This window comes from Pollicipes pollicipes, unplaced genomic scaffold, assembly GCF_011947565.3.
Source record: "Pollicipes pollicipes isolate AB1234 unplaced genomic scaffold, Ppol_2.1 Scaffold_3447;HRSCAF=4054_pilon_pilon_pilon, whole genome shotgun sequence".
Classification (NCBI taxonomy): domain Eukaryota; kingdom Metazoa; phylum Arthropoda; class Thecostraca; order Pollicipedomorpha; family Pollicipedidae; genus Pollicipes; species Pollicipes pollicipes.
Genome location: NW_023596297.1, coordinates 9,698,243 through 9,721,807, shown reverse-complemented (window position 1 = coordinate 9,721,807; position 23,565 = coordinate 9,698,243).

The following is a 23,565-nucleotide window of genomic DNA, read 5'->3' as shown; positions in this document are numbered from 1 at the left end:
GGTACGGACGGGTGCCGGACTGACACGGGTGGATGCCGGGCTGACACAGACAGGTGCCGGACTGTCGTGGACGGGTACCGGGCTGTCACGGACGGGTGCTGGACCGAGCGGTGCAGCTGGCGACGACGGTCCGTACCCGGGCCGGGCCGAGGTCACGCGGTCCGGGCGCGGCGCCGCAGAGCAGCGGGGGTCGGCAGCAGAGCGGGGAGCGGCGGAGGAGCCGCCGCCAGCGGCCTGTCACTCCCTCGCGCACACGCACAGCCCGCGGCGCGTGACCCACATTCAGCGTTGTGTGTGGATGTGTGTATGCGTGTGTGTGTGCTGGGTAGCGCACTTTCGCTGACGGCGGGCGGCCCAAACAAGCGGACAGCTGGCGCCGGGGTCTGACCGCATGGCCCGTCGCCGATGCGACCGCTGACGCGCCGGCCGCCGGACCCACCGCCACCCGACCGGTGCCAGCACGCCCCCCCCCCCCCGTACCGGTCCGCGCTCGAGACTGCCGGTCCATGGCCCGTGCCTGCGGCTGCCTGCGGTCCTAAGAAGGGCCCGATATGAACGCTGAAGATCTGACACGGTGCAAGCCTGCGAGACCAAGGCATCGTGAGCAGGCGCGTCAGACGGGCTTAGCTCATCCCACCCCTCCGATAATTTGGCATCGGTCCTAGGAGCGGAAACTGGGGGAAAACACAGCAAAAAACGGTTATCGCCACCGAAAGCCCTCCCCCCCCTCCCCCCCCTCCCCCGCCTCACGAGTGACGTTACGCTGCCCCGACCGGCGAGGCCCGGCCCCGGTACGTCGCGGGTTGTGATTCCTGGGGCTGCTACCGTGGAAAAAACGCCACTCTATGGCTCGAGAGGCCTCCGAAAGGGCTTGTTGCGGCCCGGTGCCATTCTAGGCACGGTTTGACGCGTCCACGGAGGCGGCAGGGACGCTTTGAAAGGATAAGCCCCTGTAAGGCAACGTACACACACGCACATCCACGTCCGGGATATGTAGGGAGAGTTGGGGAAATCGGGTTAGGGGTGGAGCGCTGCCCCAGGACAGATCAGGAGAGGAACACTCGTCTCTTAACCCCACTCCTTCCGCCAAAGCTGATGGCAATGACACGAGAGGGAGGTAGTACAGCCCAAACAAGCGCGTTCAGCGTTGGCTAGGCTATGACTGGAAACCCTTTGAAAGGCTGATGCGTCATGGGAAGATGCGTCACGCCTCCCGTCTCTGACACATCCTGAGCCGGTCATCTCTGTCGGTGTGTGCTCTATCGCTGTAACTAAAGTAGCTGTAGCTGTAGCTAACCCGAAAATGATGACGGCAGCATGGTCGGATGAGGATTGCGGTATTCTGCTAAAGCGCGTACATACGAGGAGCCCGTGTGACTCTCATTCCACTCAAGTGCGTGCATTAAGAGGAACTTGTTGCTGCTCTTATTCTACTAGGTATATATATATATATATATATATATATATATATATATATATACTATAATATTATAAGGTACTGCGCATGCATGGCAAATCGCGGACGTGATACTTGTCCAGGCATTGGGAATACAATTTAGACAATTTTTGGACCGTAAATGCGTTGACGATATCGTGTCAGCAGACCTGTGTTCGCCTCCAGCGGAGCATAGTCGAATGCTTCTGGCTCACAGTTTGTGCAGAGGCTTTTGGTGAGGCATTTCTCAATCCAAGATAGGGTAAAAACGCACGTAATGAGTGCGCACGAGGCATAGCCCGACTCAGTTGGAAAAGCTGGCATGTAGAAGATATCAAGGAGTGAATAGATTGCATAGCATTTCCAAGGGACGGCAGCAATGGTGGGTCACCGTGCTCGATCCACATATCCTCCAGCAAGCAGACGTTATCAAGACCGTAACGGACAGACCGCCTCGTCATTCCAGAGGGGAGGGGCTGTGTGCAGAGCTCCACCAAATTCTTGCCCGAACTAAGTTTTGCCCGATGCGATGGTATATCTAGACAGGCAGCTGAGTCACCAGCGCCCCTGGTGAACCGACACAGCGTCGCTGTGGTGACACCCACATCCTTGTACGCGAGCAAACCTCGTAGCTTTCATATGCGGGATGTTTTATCTGCTGTCAGGGTTACCGGGAATATTGACGATTGGGCTATACATCTAGTGAAAAAGACGACCAATGTGCTCAGTGCTTGGTGCTGCGAAGTCCTGCCAAGTGCAAACCAGCCTCTGCACCAGCCCCCTATAAATAGCAAGGCATTAAGTTTTGACGCACAGATGCACGGCACCCGGCATCGGTACGCACGCGCCGTTATCGAAAAAGCGCGACGCACTGTTTGCGCTGATTAGATATCAACGCGAGATTGCGCACCAACGATGGTTCTTGAATGACTTCGCAGCGCTCCGAAAACCTGACTGGCGGGTTCTCCTGGTTAGGGCCACCTGCCCGAATCCCCCGGGTTAGGGCCGCTTTCCGAATCGCCGGGTTATGGCCGATGCCCGAATCTTCCGGGTTAGGACCACTGCCCGAGTCTCCCGGGTTAGGACCGATGCCCGAACCTCCCGGGTTAGGGCCGCTGCCCGAATCTCCCGTGTTAGGGCCGCCTTTCGAAACGCCGGGCTAGGGCCGCTTCCCGACGAGTCTCCCGGGTTAGCGTTACAGCCTGCACGCTTGCTGTCGCGTTGACAATGCAAGTTAAATTCAGCGAACACATTTTCGCACAATACACGGATATCATTGCCACATGTTAGGCCGCGAAGAGACCATCCGTATCGAGCAACATTCCATGAAGCACAGCAGGGACACAGTTTCGAAAAATAATTAGGGGACGAAACCTGTCCCAAAAAACCCAGCAAATTGGTTTCCCTCCCGAATTCAGCCCACCTTTCTCTTATTGTTTGGAGGGGCGAGAATACAAAATGTGTGTGTGTGTGTGGAGGGGGGGGGGGCGACTGGAGCCCCCACCCAAAACGCATGCTACAGACCCGGATCACAGGCAGGCTTCATGAGAGCCTGCCTGGCACACACTCCGTTAAACTCCACCTTCCCCGCCAACAGGACTCTGCTGGCGCTGACGCAGAGCAACTGCAACGGGTTTGGGCTGCAGTTTGACCCGTCGCTAGCGCGCATTGCGCGATACAAACGTCATGTACGCAGCTCATCAGGCAATGAAGCGACGTAAGGACGCCGGACACCAGGTGAACGGGTCAGGTTCCCCGGTTCGCCCGACATCAGGTGAACCGGCGGCACCAGTCGTGTCGCGCTCCTCCGTCCGGGTGGTAAACCAGCAGCGGCCGAACATTCCCTCCAGAGGTGACGCGGTCACCGCAAAAGAAACAGCAGTGCTGCCATGAAGAACGCATGCCACTGATCCGAATTGAAAATCGCACGGCACGTGCTGTGATCCAATGGCACCATGTTCTCCACTCATGGCACCGTGAGGGGGGGGGGGGGGGCGGACGGAGAAGCCTGCTGGAGCTGAGCCCCGGTCCAGGACAGCGTTAACCCTGATCATAACAAAACCCGCCATAGGCATCATTCACGCGATATGTAATTCCGATTCAATGATTCCATTCCCAAGGCAAGCATGACAATGACCCCCCCCACCCCCAGCTCCCTCGCCAAATCTTCCGGACGCCCTCGACTATGGGCGCAGCCAAGGACTGGAAAGAGAGCGAGCGGCCCAGGCCCCCAACAGATGCTCATTTTCATCATCCTAACAGAAAATTAAAAATTCGGCATATGATACGTTTTTACCGGGCTCCGCCCCTCTCTCCCTCTCTCTTAGAAGAAAATCCAGGCTGCGCCCCTGCTCTGACCGTTCTAGTGACGCTGGTCGCCGGCTCGCGTCGTACTCACATAGTGTGCCGGCGGAGAGGCGGGCCGGCTGCTGTGGTGCCGATGTAGGCGGGCCGCTGCCGCGCACCGCACAGTGACGACTGGCGGGCGCCGCCGGCCGGCCATCAGCCGACTGGCCGCCGGGCGGGGCCGAACGGCGGCGCGAGCAGAGGGCGGCACAGGCCCGTACACCCCCAGCACGCACACGCGCGCGGAAATCCCTGGAGATGTTTGAAATCACAGTTGCAAGCATCGGTCACAGCACCTTTTTTTGAGCCCGGTCACACAAAATATGAATGTCAAGTAGGAAAGTTTAAAATTTGTGATGGGTCATTAAGGTTCCAAAGAATCACCGGATTATGAGAACTATTTAACAAATTCGCTTGCATGTGTCTGTACCCTGCGTATGTGTACGTATGCCATAGGAGATAAGCCATCAGGTATATTGACGCGCATGCGATATATATGGCGTAAACTATATGTGCGCGCGTAGAATTTGCATTCGTCACATCTTCGCAACATGCCATGAGTGCAAATGACCTGATCCCACCAGTGCGGGTGGCGGCCGGAACGTGTTCCTGCGGCTGCTCTAACCGCTTCCCGCGTGGGCGAAACAGCTGCGCGACGGCGGTCGCCCGGTGGTTTTCCGCCGTGCCGCGAGGTGGCTCTGCTGTCGCCGACGCGGGTTCGGCGCCCAGCGTTTGACTCATGGCGGGCGGTGAGGCGACGCTCCCAGCGGCGAGCCGTGGGCACGTGACGTCCCGGCCGCGCACCGAGAGGGACAACCTCGGGACACGTGACACCCGGCGGAGCAGAAAGGGAGACGATTCCGGGCACCGTTCAACCGGAAAGCGTGAATAAGCGGCTTCGCGCTCGATGTTCATGTTTTAAATCGGAGATAGCAATTTGGTGGAGGTTTGCCCGAGGGATTTTGGTATTTCTCACTTCCCCCCAAGAGTTATATACTCGAGCACCAAATTAGAGAGTTCATCTGTCACAGCAGTGCCAACCTCAGACATCTGAACAGTGACTGCCCCTAGGGTGAGTGATTGTCTTTCCAGGACCCACCTGACAGACAGCACAAACATCATCTTTGGCCTTGCGGCATCCCAGAAGAGTTTGGTGGGGCGGGTGCCGCAGCGTAAGAGTCAACGGGTTCAGACCCTGGTGACTCTGGATCTGAAGGTGGATTGCGAGCGCGCAGGGCGTGTGGTGCCTGAGCGTCACACTGGGCTTCGACTGGCGTATCGGAGGGTGACACCACGGATCACAGGAAGCACGCACTCCCAGCTGCCCGCGCAGGCCTCAGCAGCAAGCGGAAGGTCAGTGAGCAATGTTTTTGGAATCACTCGGCCCAGTAAAGTCAGCCAAGGTTCTCAGAGCGAGCGAGATACGCTGTTATCTTCTAGTTCCGGCGATAGTCCGGTGAGAGGCGTCGTCGCAAAATGGTGATTCCCGGGCATGTAGTAAAACCTCCATTGCATCTGACCTTCTGCCGCAGCTAAGGCGTTGCTACAAAGCAATACAAATACAGCTTTCGTGCAGTCTTGAGAGGATGTCAGTCAGATAGATGAGACTGCGCAAAAACAGAGTCAAAAGGAAAAAGTCGCAGAGTTAGCGGAAGCCGGGGTGGGCCGGGCCCGCCGGACGTGAACGCTGCGGCGGACGCGTGGCTTCCGGTTCGCCAGCATGAGTAGCAGCCGCGTTCGATGGAAGCTAGAACCACTATCGAGACGGCGATTTCCGTGCGGCTGGCTCACAGGCACGTGCAAGAAGCGAGTTCGTGACGCACTCGGCTTCTCCGAGCCATTGGAGTTTATCGAGTTATCAGTCTCCACTTTTCGATAATTCGCCATTTGGCTAGACATCCAAACATCCTGTGAGCTTCTATACGCTTCATGCCCCTCTTTGCACTACCCCTATCAAAGCACCTCATACAACAGCGACGCTATCACAAATGACTGGAGGGTAATCTTCCAATCTCACGTGAAAGAGATCTCCCACACAACTAGGCCGAGCAGATGTCTTCCCTTCAGTTGTGGTTCCAGAAACCGTCCGATTCCAAAAGCTCCAATACGATCAAAGCGTGGACAATTGTGAATGGCCGGCAGCGGGGCCTCATGACGTTTGCAAATGTCACAGACCGCAGGACCGAAGCCAGAGCCGGGTGGCGGCGCCGAGAGACCTGGGCGCCCGAAGCCAGTCCGCCGCACGCTGCCCCCAAAAACGGCCGTGCGCCTTTGAACTGGCCCCCCATTCAGAGCTCAGCTGCGCAGAGCATCCGGCCCTGACTCGGGCAGGCGAGCCGGCCGGCCAATCGCCCGTATCAGCAACGCTGAAGTGGAGCGGCCCACGCACTGTCTCCGTGAAGCGGACGCAGCCGCGCGCGGAGTCTCGATCACAGCTGAGAAAGCCGACCGAATTGCCGTGGTCGTGTTCAGCACAGCTGTGTCGCTGATCAGACGGATGTCAGGCATGTTACTGGCTAGATGAACCCTTCTATGACAGGATGAGAATTGGATATGGGTTGGTGTGTTTCTCTCATTCCAATCAGTTTAAGGAAACATTTTATTCATGATAGTTGCAGTTGTTTGGGTTATTTGACAATCCATAGTAGGGCTGGACCCGAGGTGTAGTTTTGAGGACCGATCAACCTAGCGTGAGTGACCCAAATTTGTGAACGCAACTGTTCGGGTACGTTCTCGCCACAGATGTTTGCACGCAATTTTCGCAAGATCTTGTTTGGACTATCACATGCTGTTATCATGGCCATTTTTTCGCTACCATATTTGAAATTATTTCTCGATGCTTCTTTCCCCAACTAGTTTTGTAAACTGGCAAATTTGTTGTTGTCAAATGTCGCAGTCACAATTGGCAATGAACATCGATTTCCCAGGCACATGCAAAAGTGAACACGGTTTAAAGCTCACCACAGATATTCCACCGAGTGGAGACCACCACAAACAGCGGCGCAAGAGTTCGGTCTTACTGATCAGACCTCCCATCTGGGGTTGCATGCGTTTTGGAGCTTAAAGTCCTCCCCAAATCAACAGGAATACGGCAAAGGAAGTGACAAACTCGCTGCCAGCGCCTCTCAGATCATGCGGGCTGCCATCTCAGCCGACGGTCGACATATGTACTTTCCACAACAGAAGTGGTTTATCACTTGGCTGGGTGGGTACCAGATACTCCTTGCGTGATAGATGTTCAGCAGATAGCAGTCACATGGGTAATTGCTCTCTTATATTTTATTGGTAGCTCTGTGTCTGAGCATGATTATGATTTGCGTCATACAATTTATGTATTTCGGCGGTGGATAAACCACATGTATGTTTCCTAATAAGCATGCCCTTCTAGCTACCGATGTTTCAACATTGCTGAAGGTATGGTGATGTCCCTAGAGCAAAAACATAGGCTTTATGGGGCTTATTCACTACAGACTAGGCTCAGATTTATCTATGCACAGAAATCTGATGTCAGTGGGGACAAAATAAGGCACAAACGGGGTGAATGTATGTTGCCCACTCGGCAACACTCAATTGTCTTCTCGGCGCATCTTTAATCCTTGAATTTCAGTCAAACGATTCCGGTGAATTAACCATTAATCACTGTTGGCTGGTATTGGGTTGCAGCGACTTCCGGTACAGCCAAATGGTCGAGCCAGTAGACTGTGTTTGACAGCATTAGCGCTATGCTTTCACTGAGTTTACATCGATTTTTGCCTTTCCGTCCAAGCAATTGCCGCGGTTGCTGCGCGTGCCTGCTGTCACGTGCGACTTACACGGATGCATTGGTAGCAGTGTGGGAAAATCTATTGGCTTCAAGGTACATACCTATTGCCCCACGTGTTATGCGGACGTAAACGAAATGTGCCTCTGTTTTATTCAGCTGTACCGGCTGTCAAGGGGCGTACATAGGATTTCATGATGGAAGGGGGGATAACTTACATTTTGTTCATGGAAAACCCGAAATTTCTCGCCAGTCGTAAAACAACATGGTACGTTCTAGATGCACTTATTTTTGCATGTCTACTACGAATTCCTTAAGGTCAACATGTCTTTGCACATATCAATGCACGCAGTACATTTGCTGAGGAAATCGGCACTCATGCACTGGCAGGCCAGAGCGCTGTAAACGTGCACTGGCCCTGGGGGACGGGGGGGGGGGGGGGGGGACGGGGGTGGTCAGTATGTGCATACGGCTCTGCCACCAACTAACAACGACTTGTCCATGACATTGTCGCAGCTGCTGTCATCCTGGCTGCCGCACGAACGCTGCAGACGTAGAGTTAGCAGTGCGTACCACCGAATCGGTGCCAAAGCATCAGCGCGCTTGCTATAACAACATCACCGAGGATGGCGCCACGGGTGTCGCTTTGCATTCTTTTGTGACTGCCCTGGCCCCCCAGTGCTGAGTTGTCCCCCTCCCCCCAATGTTGGCTTTCCCCCCGCCCCCAATGCTTTTGGCCGGAATACTACAAAAAAGGGTGAGTAAAAGATGATCATAACACAGAGACTACCTTCTTTTATCTTTTTACGCAACGGCGTCTTATACTTCTCACGTAACAAAAGTCATGGCTGCTCTCACCACGAGACAGAAATTATTACAGCTAAGCGGATAAACAATATAATAAACTTCACATACCTAGCGTCATAAGATACGCCGTGGTTTGTAAGGTTAAAGTGAAAAGCTCGGGAATATGGAGATGGCCGAAGTCCTTCGCGGCTAGCCCCATCCCCGTCCTCCACGACCAAAATGCGTGCCGCCTCCCATGATCATCATAGAAGAGCGCCACCGGCGCCCTGAGGTGGCCTCTAAAGGGGCGCCTTCACGTGCCGATCAGGGGACCCGTGCGTCCAGTGCCTGTTCCTTGGATCCAGCCCTGCATGACTTATGTAGTGCTTAAATCAAAGACTTTTATAATTCATACAAAGATTAAAAACATATATTGCGTTTAATCCAAATAAAGTGGGCTAGATCCGGTGAGAGAAAATCGGGGGGGGGGGGGTAGGTCTTCGGGCCTTTGATTCGCCCCCCCCCCAATAATTTACAGGAATTGGCTCCCCTGGCTGGCGCCGCTGGTGTGAGTCTGGGGGGGGGGGGGGGCGGTGGCGAGGGAGACGCGTCCTCCAACAGTTTTCAAAGCATGCGATTTTAACTTGTCCTTCAATAGCATTGAAACTCTTACAAAACAATGTCTATGGTGCACAATGGTAAGCAGGGACAGAAAGCACCATCCACCCTCTCTAACCGTCGCTCCTTCACGTCCTCATCAGCCAGCGGTGTCGTTCATGCATGCGGCAGTGTCGTTCATGCATATGCGGTGACACACAGACGTTACAACCAAGTCGGCGCGCTGCTGGGTCATAAACGGCACGAAACTTATCACTGAGAATCTGAGAGTGATGTTCAATATTGATGGAAAAACAAAAAGACATTGAAATATATAAATATTCAAATACAACCAATGAAAAATAAAACCATTTGGTATTGATAAAACATTGGCTTATCAATACAATGCAATCCATAGAATATTCAACTGAAAGCAGGTAAACATTCAATGCAATCAAATGTCGAGTTTCGCAAATATTGAGCACTTGTGGTCAAGTATTGAAAAGCACTAATACTGCGTATATTGAGTATCGAGTAAGAAATGCTGCTTGAGTACGGTCAGCATAATCGCTATTTATCCCTAAAACGTGGTTAAATCCGAGAATCAGGGGCTGACACTGAGACTGAGACTGAGACTGAGACTGAGACTCGTTAAGCTGTGCCGTACCCCCGGGGTCCACCAGCTCAGGTTTCAGTGACTGTAGTGCCCGCGGCTGGAGTGTTGCGATCACAGGCCATCCGGCATGCGAAAACCCATGGTGACGCATAAAAAGTCGGGGAAAGCTTAGATCGCGTGGACACATGTTACGCTACAAAGTTTTCGTTGTTGATATTTGCATGGCCTGGATCTCCAATACATGTTTCTCGGATGCTTGAATAATGGCAGCGTCACTGTTAATTACTTGTGCTAAGTTATGTCACGATTAGCCGCGTTCAAAAACGTGTGCAATTCTTGAACCAAAGTAATGGAGCTAGAAGTGCAGCCGCCTGAACCTGTTTTACAATTATAGAGCTAAAACACCTTCGCAACGGTAAGAGGTGACGCAATGAGAGAGGGGACCAATCAGCAATGTGTAATCAGGCTGGCACCGCTAACACTCCACGGGACCAAGTGACTCCTCTGCGGGCTGCGGCCATTGAGCCCCGGACGCGGCCGCCATGTTGGTCGAGCCCTCAACCCTTCCCGTGCCCCGCCCCCCTGTCGCAGCGGTCTGCCGCGGCCGGGCCCCGCTCTCCCGGCAGGGGGAGTGAGGGGAGGGGAAGAGCGGGCTGAAGGGGCTACCGATGGGAGGGGGGGGGGGGGGGCATTATGGGGCAGGCGTTGCCGCGCAGGAGCCGAGTCGGCGGCCGAAGACGGTGATCTCATTCAGGTTCAGGCGAGTGTAACTCAGGACTGCGGAAGTGCGGGGTCAGACTTCAGCACTTCACAAACTTCGTTCCAACGGGCGGGCACGCATCGCTCTCCGACCGATGATGTGGTGCTGCGAAGCAAGGGTGCATCCCGAAATTCTCAATGACAGGGTTTGATTCCATTGGCCCAGCTATCCCAGGAACCAGCCCATTTGCTCCTCAAAATCGGAATGCTCGTCAGATTTGACCCATTTGATTATGAGCGGCCCGCTTCTATTTTTCCTTATGAGACTTTCGTTCGCATTTATCGAAAGCCCGAATTTATTGCGCTTTGTGCGCAATAAATTCGAGTGGATAAAGGTGCATCAAAAAATAATAATTTAATTTTTGAACACGAATCCACTTTCATTGGTCATCCTCAGACGTGCATTCTGCACCCGTCTACTACGCGATCCTTCGTTATAGCGTCACCACATCTGGCACTGATAGCTGACAGCTCAAAACTCGGAAGTCGGAAGCGCGTATTTTTACCTAATTAAGCAATAACAACGGACATAAAAATAATTGATTAATAATGCAACAGTTTGTGAACCTTAAACGGATGTCTCCAATGTTCAGCCTATCACGATGTGTGTGGAGAGGCCGACCCTCAGCCGGCGAGGCTCCCCGCAGCAAATGGCCAATGGCACCAAACTGGGGCCTTCCCACCCCGCGCTGCGGCATTTGATTGTTGCGCCGAGAGCCCCGGCGGAAGAAGTAGCCTGGCGGTGGGACCTCGACGCCCGGACCCGGCGAGTCGAGCTGGGCTCACAGCTTATGTCCTGACGGCGAAGTGGAAGCATTGTTAAGGTTTGCCTATAAAGTTAACCACATTCACGCCAATGAAATGTCGCGTGCTACCAAACGCCAAAAGGCCAACCAAGCTGCCGACTTTGAAAAGCTACCAAAGGGCAAAACTACCAAAAAGCTGCCAACAAAGCTCTTTGGAGAGTTCTCAAAAGCAAAGGTACAAAAAAGGTCAACAAAGTGTTGTTGTAAAGTTACTAAAACATCAGGGAATCATCGGGACGTATCACGGGTATTATCCTATTTCATATTCATGGCTGGATATCTTCGTTCAACCAGTAACTCCTATGTTACTAAAGGTCGCTTAATTGAAACATAGGAACTTCAACAAAGTGGAGAATTTTGGGGGAATTTTTAAGGTTTAACAAAATCCGTTGAGCATGAATTAGTTACTTGGATGATGGGAGTGGGGTCTTCGCCACAACCTGTGCTCAGCAGCGTGGTTGCTCCGAACACAATCACGTAGAAATTATACTGAGTTTAGCTAAATTATAACCGACCGGCTTTCGCCTCAGTGTCTGACCTACGGCGACCTGCATCCCGCCTACGGTGACAACACTACCGGCGGCGCAGCGGCAGCTGCCTGAGGAGCAGTGAGCCGACGCTCCGGCTGCAAGGGCGCCGCTTCAGCGCTACTTTGCATTGTTCGAAGTCTTGAACCCGTAATAATAACTTCATTTGTCCTTGCCCTGTAAGCCAAAACGAGAGCATTTAGTTTCGTGATGACTAAAAGCTCGGTATACCCGCACATCAGTTCAACGTGTTCATAGATTCCGGACGAATAAGTGCGTTGACCCCACCGACGCGCGGCCTCATCCTCACCGCCTCAGCGTCTCCCGGCTGGCGGTGCTCCCCGCGTTCTGCACGCAGGAAGTGCGGGCGGGGTGACGTCCTCACTTTCACCGTCGGCCGATGACCAGCCGGCGGCGGGGGTCCGCACCCGCACCCCGCCCGCCGCCGCCGCCACTCAAGGCTTACTGGTGAAAGTTGTTTACGTCGTCCCCGCGCGCATCCAGACGCCGAACATGCTGGCGCCCGGCGGCAGCCCCCAGTGACGCACCCGACGCGCCGGTGCGCGGCGCAGTTCTCACGGAGCTGGTGTCGTTTGTCGGGAAGCGCCCCCGGCTGGCGTTAGATAGTGACGACTGGTGCTCCAGCGATGTCCCTCGGCAGGCGAACTGAATCAGACGACAGGGTCAAAGATGTGCCGATGGCGCGAAAGGCATTTACAGGCGAAGGTGTGGTCCATGGTCACGAACAATGCTGACATTCGTCTGCGCCTTAATTGAAAAGCTGATGAATCCCGATTTCCCTTTTTTGCTGCGACATGGTTTAAAATTGATGACGTAAAGGTAAATAATGAAAAAAGCAAAAAAACAGTTTTTTTCGAAAATGAATTACAACAGCGGCGTACCCACACATTAACCACCTGGAATACGTACGTGTCCCCCTCTCCCCTTCCCTAAATAAATGTACGTTTTGTGCCTGTTGGTATGCAACTGACTGAACACTGACAGTTCAAAATTCCAGATAGACACGCAAATTAAGAAGATCGATAGCTCGCAACGCTGTTTCAAGACACGCAATAGAATACACACGCCTATGACGCGCGCTCGGTTTTTAAAACGCGGTTTTCCAAGAACGTTTTTGAGCTATACCCCTCCCCTCCATTGTGCGATCCTGCGTCCGCCAGGATTCATAGTGATGGACGCATCCAAGGCGGGGAAGTGGTTCAAGAACTTCATGAGAAGCTAGGTCTCTTCCAGGCAACCGAAGAACGCCTTCATGGTCATCCCACATGTTTAATACTTCTCTTACAAATAAAAGTGTGGAAATATTGGACGGACATCTTATACGGCTTCGAAAAGTATCTGGAGATCGTCCACATGTTACATTACACATGGAAAGGAGAGGTGTGCATGTGTGTGGGTGGGGAGGGGGGCGAGGTCATGAGCCGTAACCGAAGCGCAACAAGGTGGGCGAGGGCGGGATCGAAGGCGTGACGACGGCATAACCTTACGCTGAGATGTTGCTGCAAGTCATACTTAGGTGTTTTTTATGTTTTAAACCCCAAATCCGGTCACTGTTGCCTTTCCCTTATAGCAAGCAACACCTTCGTCTTTGTTTCGCACTGCTGACTGAATTAGGGTCAAACGGAAAATTATGGCTAAAAATGCATGGCATAACATGGCGTATTTATGCGCAACTATTTACCCCTAGGGCCTGTGGATCGGCAAAGTGGCACTGCTTATCTGAAATATGAACCCGGTATGAAAAAGAGCGAGATGGGGCTCGTTCGGCGGAGGGAAAATTATTCAGCCAACAATCATTTGTCCGATAATGGCTCACAGGGATTCTCCAGTTGCGTTCAGCAGGTCCGAAAATGATCCCTCAGTTTCATCTCATATGCGCCATGCATAGCCAACCGTCAAAGCAATTCATGTAAAAAAATTAACCTTGACAGCGCTCTAAAAACTGCCCGCCAGTGTCCCTTGGCACGGATAGTTATCAGCGATAATTTTCCGTTTTGGCACCGCGGAAACTATTTGGGAACATTTTCTAACCTTTGGATAATTCTGCAAGATAATTTGCCGGCCGAACGCGCCCTCAATCCGTTGCGATGGTAAGCTGGAGGGATTGCAAGCGACAAATGGCGGGGCCCTTCTGACAAACGTCTGCTCGCTATTCCCTTAGGAAATTCTGGCTACGTGCCTGTTCACAGCTCCGTTACGTAGGACAAATACCATGACAATTGTGATGGTGGTGATCGTGACGATAAGTTATTACTTGGACAATTCACAAATAGTGGTTGTATGACTGGGGTGCCATAAATACATAATTGCTTCTATTCTGTCAACTTATTGACACACAGACACACGCATATATATATATATATATATATATATATATATATATATATATATATATGTGTGTGTGTGTGTGTGTGTGTGTGTGTGTGTGTGTGGGTGGGTGTGGGCGCGTGCGTCTGGCCTTCAACCGAATATCAGATTACAATTATTGCTCAGTTATTTCCTAAAATGATGATTTAACTAGCATTGTGCGTGGCAAACCACAAATAGCGTTAAGTATGACAATTTGCAAGTCGCCGAATAAGTTAACATCAAAGCATGATGCAGGTTTAATGACCGATGCACTCCAAATGTCAGCGCACATTTACTGTTCAGCTGGCTGATGCGTTAAGGACTTTGGGCAAAATACCGAAGTGCTGATAATTTCGAGCCAAAAAACCCAAAGGGATAGGGTGATTCGGAAAGAGTCATGAAACTCGTAACGGAATCCATTCTGGCACTGTCCACAGTTGTCCGAGTCCGCAACAGCTTCAGGAGTTCCCAAACGCATCTAGCCAAGCCAAACCACCGCCGAAGTGCCCGCACCGGCCGCGGGCCGGCGCCGGCGCGTCCTTGCCCTGTGCGTGTGCGTGTCATCACTCGGCGGCCGCGGGACGGGTGGCGTTTCGACACGGCGGCGGGTCGGCTCCGGTTGCCTCGCGGTCCAGCGGCGGCCCTGGCCCGGCTGGCGCACATGGCCGGCCCGGTTGCGCCACTGTGCGTGTGCGTGGCGGCCGGACAAAAGAGCGGCCCGCCGTGCGTGTATTGAGGTCAGCAGCGCCGGCCGCGACGAAAGCCCGCGCCGACAGATCTGGCACATTGGGGCCGGGTAAATACGACCCGGTGCAGTGCCCGCACTCCCAGGGCTCACTGTTTTTTTTTTCTGCGTGAGAATGAGGCATCTGGGCTGGCCACACAGCCTAAGCGAGGGCCCATCGACCAAAGAAGAGGTGCGAAGGTGACAATGCCATCGCTGTTCACCAATAGCTGGGATAAAAAAGCTGCCTTCTGATAGCAGTTTTCGCCTTGCTGCAGAGAAAGTATATTTTACAAAATTGTTTTGTATGTCTTTTTAATGGATTGAGCATATGACAAACTAATCTCATAAATGAAAAGGATGAATCTGCGCTGAAAACGCAGATCCCAGCACCCGAAATGCCGGAACTTTTGCACGCTGCATTCGACCGTAACGCTATGACCTAGAACGCGAGCATGACAGCACCACTTTGTGGTACCCACCTCCCATGAGACTGTGATACATCTAACACTGGACAATTATTACAGTGTCATGAGAGAACCCCCAACAAGTAAGATATACCCACAAATTAAGCGAGTATTCCTCAACCCTGCGCACCTTTATCTCAATAACGGTTTTTAGCGAGTCGTGCAAGACGTCGTGGGCACGGTAATAAAAACCCCTACATCATCATGTGATTCTTTAACGGTATGACTGGGGCGAAGCATATCTGTGGTATGAGCAGGGAATGACGGACGTATCTGGCATCCCATTTCCTGTAAATAAACTGCCACTTTCAGTAAAAGGATGATATTCCGACGCCTATATCACCCCTACACGCTCGAGTTCACAAAGGTGACGGGCTTCATTAGCTTACTAATTTCGGTCGCATCTATCACGAAAGACTACTGGCTGGTACTAACGGTGTGCGACATACACCGGTGCCGGCGGATCTCCCTGTCGGTCCCTGACGGTAACGATGAACCGGGCCGATGATGGCCGACGCCGCTTGAGAGCCGTCTCAGTACGCGCTGGCTCTTCCGAGACGGGAAACACGCGTCACAGTCATGCAGCCGAAGCAAACGGTTCGATTTGAATGCTTCGTGCACTGCACAATGTGGAGAGGTAAGCTTTAGGGTGCGTGTATACTTGTAGACGGAGAACCTCCTAGGAGTGCACACGTCAGTAGCGGTGGCCGCCAGCATCTGAAATATACATGTCTCCGACACGCATTGCAATGACACACACATACGCCCCTGGGTCGATTTGTGTGCAGACATTCTAACTATCATTCAGTGGCAGCATCGCACCAGTATCACTGTCGTACCGGTCTGATCCGACCAGCCGGGACCAGCTGCATACATACACGTTCAGGACGAGCTCGGGGAGCTGGCTGCACGTCTCGTTGCCGTGGAGGAGGCTCGCCACCAGACTCGACCCGGCCAGCCGGGACCAGCTGCATACACACACGGTCAGGACGAGCTCGGGGAGCTGGCTGCACGTCTCGCTGCCGTGGAAGAGGCTCGCCACCAGACTCGACTCGACCAGCCGGGACGGACGCTGTTACCACTGTCAAAGCTGCGAGCTATCATGCTTGGTGCGATCGATTCATCAGCCTGCGGTGGCTACGGCATCAGCCTCCGCATCAGCCTCCGCATCCTTTGCTTTGTTTCGGTTGGTTGTGTGCTCCTGCATTTAATTCACTCCAGCATCTGACTGTCTCATATTCCTGAATGCTACAAGCACTCCCACGTCCACCCTATCATCAAATTCGTTGATCCTCCTGACGCTTTTAAGTCCCGTCCCATCTTCATTGCCCCAGTCGTCGCCGAAATTGCAGAGAGCGCTGTCCATCAGGAGCTCCAAAATGATTGTCCGAACCCATTTCCTTTCTGCTAATCAGCACGGCTTCCGCCCCTGCCACACACCGGAAACCTCCATGTCGCACCATGTCCTATTGGCATTCGACCATGGCGACCATGTCCCATTGGCATTCAACCATGGCGGGGGTGGCCATTCTCCGCCTGTGGGACTTGTGCAAATGTTTCTATGTGGCAGATCAATCAAAGTTCCCTTGAATATTCAGAGTTCATGGGATCGATACATCCTGCTTTTCTGTATAACGTCGAAATCACACTTAGTATGAGGTTCACTGATTGCCTGGGTGACGTCACAGCAGTCCTCCCATTGGGAAGTCGCGTCGACATTTTTAAGGATCATCACGTATCAGACCTCTTTTCTACTGCGCGGCAAGAAACTTCAGGCTCTAAGCGTCGTCACCCACAGGGAAAAGTCGCAGTTTTCCTCGATGCTTAGGTCTGAACAAATGGACTGATGATGAATATCAATAATCAAATCCCAAAATGGGATGCTGTCAGGCAGTCTACAACATGTGCGCATCATCGCCGGCGTTAAAACAAGGCCCCACAGCCATCATTTGTTCCTCATATCAGCAGACAGAAATTTGGCCGAACCTCGATCACTCATTTAGTTGGGATCTGCACGGATGAATGATATCTCAGTGCTGCTTTGGGGTATCGCGCCAGTCACATCTTAGGGGCCAGCCAGAATCCGCCATTAATAATGTGCTAGTCAATGCCCGGCTCAGATCCGGTATTGCATGTCGGAGTTTCGCAGTGGCAATAAGGAGAGCCTTTCTCGCATCACATTATTGATACACGGCACCAATTACTCCGCCACGATAAATTTCGACCGCAAACAAAGACAGCAATGTGGCCAGCCGATGCGCAGAGGAGGCTGGAATGACTTCGCACCGAGCATGTAGTGGAATAACTCTGATGACTCTGTAGGATGACTCTGCGTACCCCACATTGTGTCTCGCACACGAGGTACACACACGGTCGGAGCGAGCTCGGGAACTAGCTGCACGTCTCGCTTCCGTGGAGGAGACCCGCTACCAGACTCCCCGTCACCACCACCGCGTCTATTCCACCCTGCTCCGCCCCGAGATGGGTAGGAGACGATTTTGCCGTCGAGGTTGGACGCTACATAGCGCGCCGCCGCCTGAGCCGATGCAGTCTGCTGCGCCGCTGACCGGCAATCGCCTGAGGCGACGTTTGGCCGATGTACGGCCCACACCAGACCGAAGTGCACGCTGTCCCCAGCCCTCGAAAGGTTGCATTATGGTTTGTATCACTCGCCTGCGTGTTTGTATTGTGTGGCGTATGGAACTGTGCCGCCTGTACTGTACTGACTCTTATTACTCATACTCACGTTGCCTATGTTTTATCGCTCGACGAGAGATTGCAACAGCCACACATCAATTGAGGATTTTCTCAGCAAAATTCGGTGTCTGTGTCTGTGGAGAGGATTTGGCTCGAATGTCGGCCCCGACAGGGGGCCGCCGATGGTGCGCTCCAGCTCTGTGTCGCTCCGGCCCCAATCCACTCCAGCCTCGTGCTGCCCCTGGCCCGGTCTACTCCAGCCCCGTGCCGCCCCTGCCCCAGTCCACTCCAGCCCGTGCCGCTCCAGTCCCGGTCCACTCCAGCCCCGTGCTGCCCCTGGCCCGGTCCTCTCCAGCCCCGTGCTACTCCAGCCCGGTTCAATTCCAACTCCGTGCTGTTCCAGCCCGGTCCACTCCAGCCGCGGTCCACTCCAGCCCCGGTCCACTCCAGCCCCGGTCCACTCCAGCCCCGTGCCGCTCTGGCCCCGTGCCGCTCCGGCCCGGTGCACTCCGGCCGCGGTCCGCTCTGACCCGGTGCCGCACCGGCGGCCAGCCATCGTACCCGTCCGGAATTAACCCATTCGGAAATGGTTCTGTCAGACGGCCGACCGCTAATGACCGGGCCGTCGTCCGCAGAGGCGGCCATTAGAGCGGGCGGGTTGAACGGCCGTCCGCCCCGGGGCACCGACGGTCACAAGGCCACGGTCATCTCAGTGGAGCGGCACCGTTTGGCCGCGCGCGCGGCCCCGGGCGTCGCGCGGAGGAAATGAGGCCATCTCGCCGCTGTCAGCCCGGTCGGGCCAGCAGACCAGGGCCAGCTGTGCTGGGGGCCACTGCGAGGGGGTGAAGGGTGCCGCTGGACCAGCAGCTGCGGATCTCCCCTTAGGGGACCGCGGAGAACGGAGGAGAGAAGGGCTTCGGAGTTGACGGCTCACAACATAGTGCCGTTTTGATGAGTTGCGCAGTGTGGTCCTGCCGAACAGTTGTCAGGACATTGTTCTCAGGAAAGCATGGCTGCGGCCTTGCTCGAGTTCTAGCAAGGTAACCTGAGTGGGTCAACTGGTGAATTCTTCCGATTAAGCAAATACTTCCGAACTTTTCTATGTAGCTGTTATGCCCACACCGGCAGCGGCCGGATATCATGGTCCAGAACCAGTCTGGATGCTTAAAAAGTTCGTCTTCTTGTAACTCAGTTTAAGGGCGGCGTAAAATGGTCAGGATGAGCATGTGTTTCTATTCAGTTGAGGGGGCGGGGTGTTCAGCCCCTATTCAACTTGGGCTGCTCCCCAACTTGGGCTCCAGCCCCCACTCCAAACCGTTGCGTTTTGCGCGCATTTTACGCAACTACGTCTCTGCTTATAATGTTCCACAAACCGGTACATGAAACCGACATCATGGCTTTAGGGGAGCGTAGATGCCAATCTCGTGACCTTCGGGGAACGTCAATGTCGATCTATGACCTGCGGGGAGCCTGGCAACGTGTCGCACGAGGGGTACAACACTGTGTTAGCAGTATGCCCAGTAGATGCGCGGGTGAATTTTGCATGCCAGGGTGAACTTTGCATGGACAGTGTATTTTGGAGATGCGTGTTCTCGCGTTTCACCAGAAACGTAACCAGAATTTTCACCGAGGGGGAGGTGGGCAAAGGTACTTCAGAGGGGCCGATGGGCCCGAAGGTTTCTGCTGCCTCTCGCCCTTTTCTAATAGAATTTCGTCCATCTTTCCTACAAGATTGCCCAAAGATCAGACGGCCAGACACCTGCTGAAATAAACAGAGGTTTTAGACACGCTGAAACCGCGTAAGGGTATCATTTGGTACTGTTGCATTTCATTTTTGTCAAAATATTCATTCATCGCATATAACGAAGGCACTCTTCGGGATCTCGGAAAATTCCTGCGAAAGCATAGACCAGGTTGAGGTTCCGGCAGATGAAAAGCTATGAATGTTATGTTTTATTAGACAAGTGATGCGTCTTTATGTTACATAATCAAATCATGCGTATGAACAAGGGGTCACTTTCGTGCGATTTAAGCGTGCATTATTCAAAGGTAGTGTGCCACCTGTGGGGTGTGTTAAGACATATATTCTGGTGAAATCCCAGGGTCGGAAGCGCCCTATAATTAAAGTCTACGTGAACGATCCTGGTGCGTGGAAAACGTCCAAGTACGATATTCACCGAAGCCTCCGCGACCGTGCGCGTGGTCGATCGCGTTCATCGTTGGTGTGCAAATTTGCCTGATGTGGGAGGCTCTTTAGCCAGTTCGGGATTTTGAGCGTTTAAAGGCTCTGTTGAGTGCGTGTGTGTCCGTCTGTCTATGTTTGTCACTTGCACTGCACCATCCGTAGACTTGAACTGCAAAACATGTGCGGCCGGGGAAAATTCAAAGCTGCCACATCGAAATAATGGGCACTCAACTGGGTACAACTAGCAGCCAGAATAAACGTCTACAGGCTCTCAGCCGAAATTTTCGTCGAAGAAAGGGGACAAGTATCAAATTATTGCCCCTCCCCTCTCCCCCTCCTCCCTTGGCTTTGCCGTTGGACGCCTACGGCCAGCGCACACCAATCACATTTACCGCAGCCAGCGCCATCTGTGGCCAAATGTTTGCGCCACCAGTTCGGTGATGCCCACCAGGTAGCGCGCGCGCAGCTGACAGGCACGTGTGGTGCCGACCGGACAGATCGTACGGGTCTCCGCCTTAATCTTTCCCTAAATTTTGTCTTTGCCATAATAGTCGAAGATAATTGGACCACACTGTGCGCGTGTTTGTGTGTCCAATGGGGCCGCAGCCACATTTCTTACGGAGGAGGGGGGGGGGGGGGGATAAAGCTCCCCTCATCGAAAAAATTGATAAAAGTAAATCCGTAAGATCTCCCACGCATCCTCACATCACGACGATTTTCGACGTTCTGTCAGGGTTGTCAGAAGTGAAAAATCAATGCATAGGGGGCTCGGCCCTCCTCCTTGACTGTGCCCCTGGTGTCTTAGTTATTCCTTGGACGAGTAAACCAACGAGAGAACGAACAGGACTAGTGAGCCAAAGAGCAAATGAACAGTGCGGGAGATTGTTCATTTCGCTCCCGCGTTTGTCCGTGCCTCAAGCTACTAACACGAGCTGCCCGACGGTTAAGCCGCTATCTATTGTGAAGCCGTCATTTCCGATCGACGACAAAGACAAGCTTCCACCGGCTACTTGCTCGATCGCCGCTGCTTGCCATCCACACCCGACTCGGCGTGGAGTACACCTGCTGCGGCTGCTGGTGTTTGGACTCATTGCCAGCGCTCGTACACGCTGCTGCTCGACCAATTTTAACATATGTACTGAAAAGATGATCCTATCAGTAGCTGTCAAATCCCCCTCAGGTAAGCCGCGAAATGCCCTTCTTCACCCTGAAACTTTGATTTGCCGGCTGCTCCCGCCCGACAAGGTCTTAACAGCGGTTTGGGCAGAGATCGGAGTCACGGTGGATACATTAATTCCGTACGGAGCCAAGACTTTTAAGGTGAGGCAGCTGATCTTAAATAAAATAGAAAAGAAAGCCGGAGGAGAGCGAGACGCCGCCTTTGAAACGTGAGCTTCGCATCACGTAAATGACATCCAGTTGCACGAGGGATCTATTCTATTGCCCTGGGATCCATCAGCCTTGTTTCAAGCTGCTTCCGTTGGCGGCGAATCTTCGGTGAGAGGTTTTCGAGGCAAATGCGATTTGTCCCTCAGCTCTTTCCATGCAACGTAATAATGCTTGTTATATTTCGTGGATAGGGATGCAGCTGACCACTCTTGCCGCACCCACTCAACAAACGTGACTGTGGTTTTCCGAGGAGAGGGGGAGAGGGAGGGCGAAGGTCAGGGTTGAGATAACGGGAGCAGATTGCCACGTTTACCCCACCTTCACTTCTAACACTCGCGCTTACTTCCTATAGCTGACCTATGCTGCATTGTCAAACGAATGTGTTTAACATGGTGCTGCCTATCACGGTCCGTACAAGGTATCGACCATGCCAGTCTGACCATGACCGCAGATGAGACCGTGTCTGAATACGTATGACTATTGAACGCGAACAGTTTGCTGTTTTCGGACACAAACATGCACCCAACACCCAGCACCCAACCGACTGCCGTGTGCGTTACACAAATTGATGTGATATACAATAATTTTGATTCCTTATGGCCATGGTCTTACACCAACTCTGCTACGTCAGCTCAGCAACATAAATTGTCGCGGGTCTTTTGTTGAAAACAAAAGTTCTCTCGCATTAACGACGAAGCGATCAACAACTCTGTTGAATTCTGAGTGGAGCGCCATGAGCATCTATGCCACTCTTCGACAATTCTGAATGAGGCACCATGAGCATGTATGCAACTCCTCTATAGTTTTCCCTTGTCCGACGCGGAGGGTTTCCATCGCCGGCGCGCTAATGGTCCCTGACGAAACGTACGCACTGCACGTACACCGGCATACATTGATGCGTGCGGGAAGCCGCGTCGGCCACCACCAGGTGGAGCGGCGGTGCGGCGCGGCGGTGCGGGGAGACCACGGCGCGTGCTTCGCGAGAGAATTCATTCCCACTATCTTCCCAGTTGGAGCACTGCTGTTCGAACGCGCGTCTGAGAGCGGCGGAGGGCGTGCACGTATTGTTGACGACATGTCCCGATATTTCACCGCGAGTGTTGTCGATCAATTTTAGATTACAGCCCGTGTCGTTCAATGTACTATTCGATATTGTTTGCGGTATGCAATAGGCTAATTTCACCCGTACTCACTGCGTCAGCGTCAATACCGGTTAAGGATTTACTATTAATCATGCTATTCTTGAATGGGAACGTATCTTACTGCGCGCAGCCCTAGGAGACCGGACGCGCCACGTATGCACAGACGTGGAGCTTAATAATTTCCTCCAGACTGTTGTAAATCCTGGTATTTTTAGGCGAAGTTTGTCCAGAAAAACGGTACCAAGGAATTAAAGTTAGCTGCCAAATACCATAAAAATTAAGTACGAGCTCGATTCCTAGCTCAGTTACGACCAGCCGACTGGTCATATGATCAGCTAAAGGCCGATGGTTAATGCAGTGTTTCTGCCTTGTCTGCCATGAAGAAGAACAACATATCTTTACGTTCAAAATGCATTAAGAACTTGATGCACGAATATACTAGGCGTCAAAAATTCAATGTCTAACGGAAATGACTGAAATTAATGTTCCAATGGGAATCTTAAGAAGCTCATCGAAATATAACCGCTCGCCAACTAGCCAAATGGTTCGCCAATAATTGTACAAAAAGTACCAAATAATGCATTACTTGTATGAATCAAGACACCATGTAGCCACTCATGATGGGGCTTGTTTTTCGTTGGACACCAACTCAATCTACCTCGTAGAAATTACTTCATGAAGCAATCAGCCAGTCTTCAAGGTACGGCAAAAATGTTAGTTAAGTGTTAAGCCTGACGGCATCCTAAATTTTGCATCCAATGGAGTAGGTCATTTGCCCAATGTATGGCTTTGCTTTACCCAGCATGCTCCAACATTTGATCCATCAGCAAATTTACGCAACTTGGACACACACAAAACTTTTCCCAAAGCTTGAACCTAAAACCTTTGCCGAAACTAGCATCCTCAGCTCACTTATCAGGGCATTTTTTCAAGGGCATCTTCAAATATACGCACTTGAA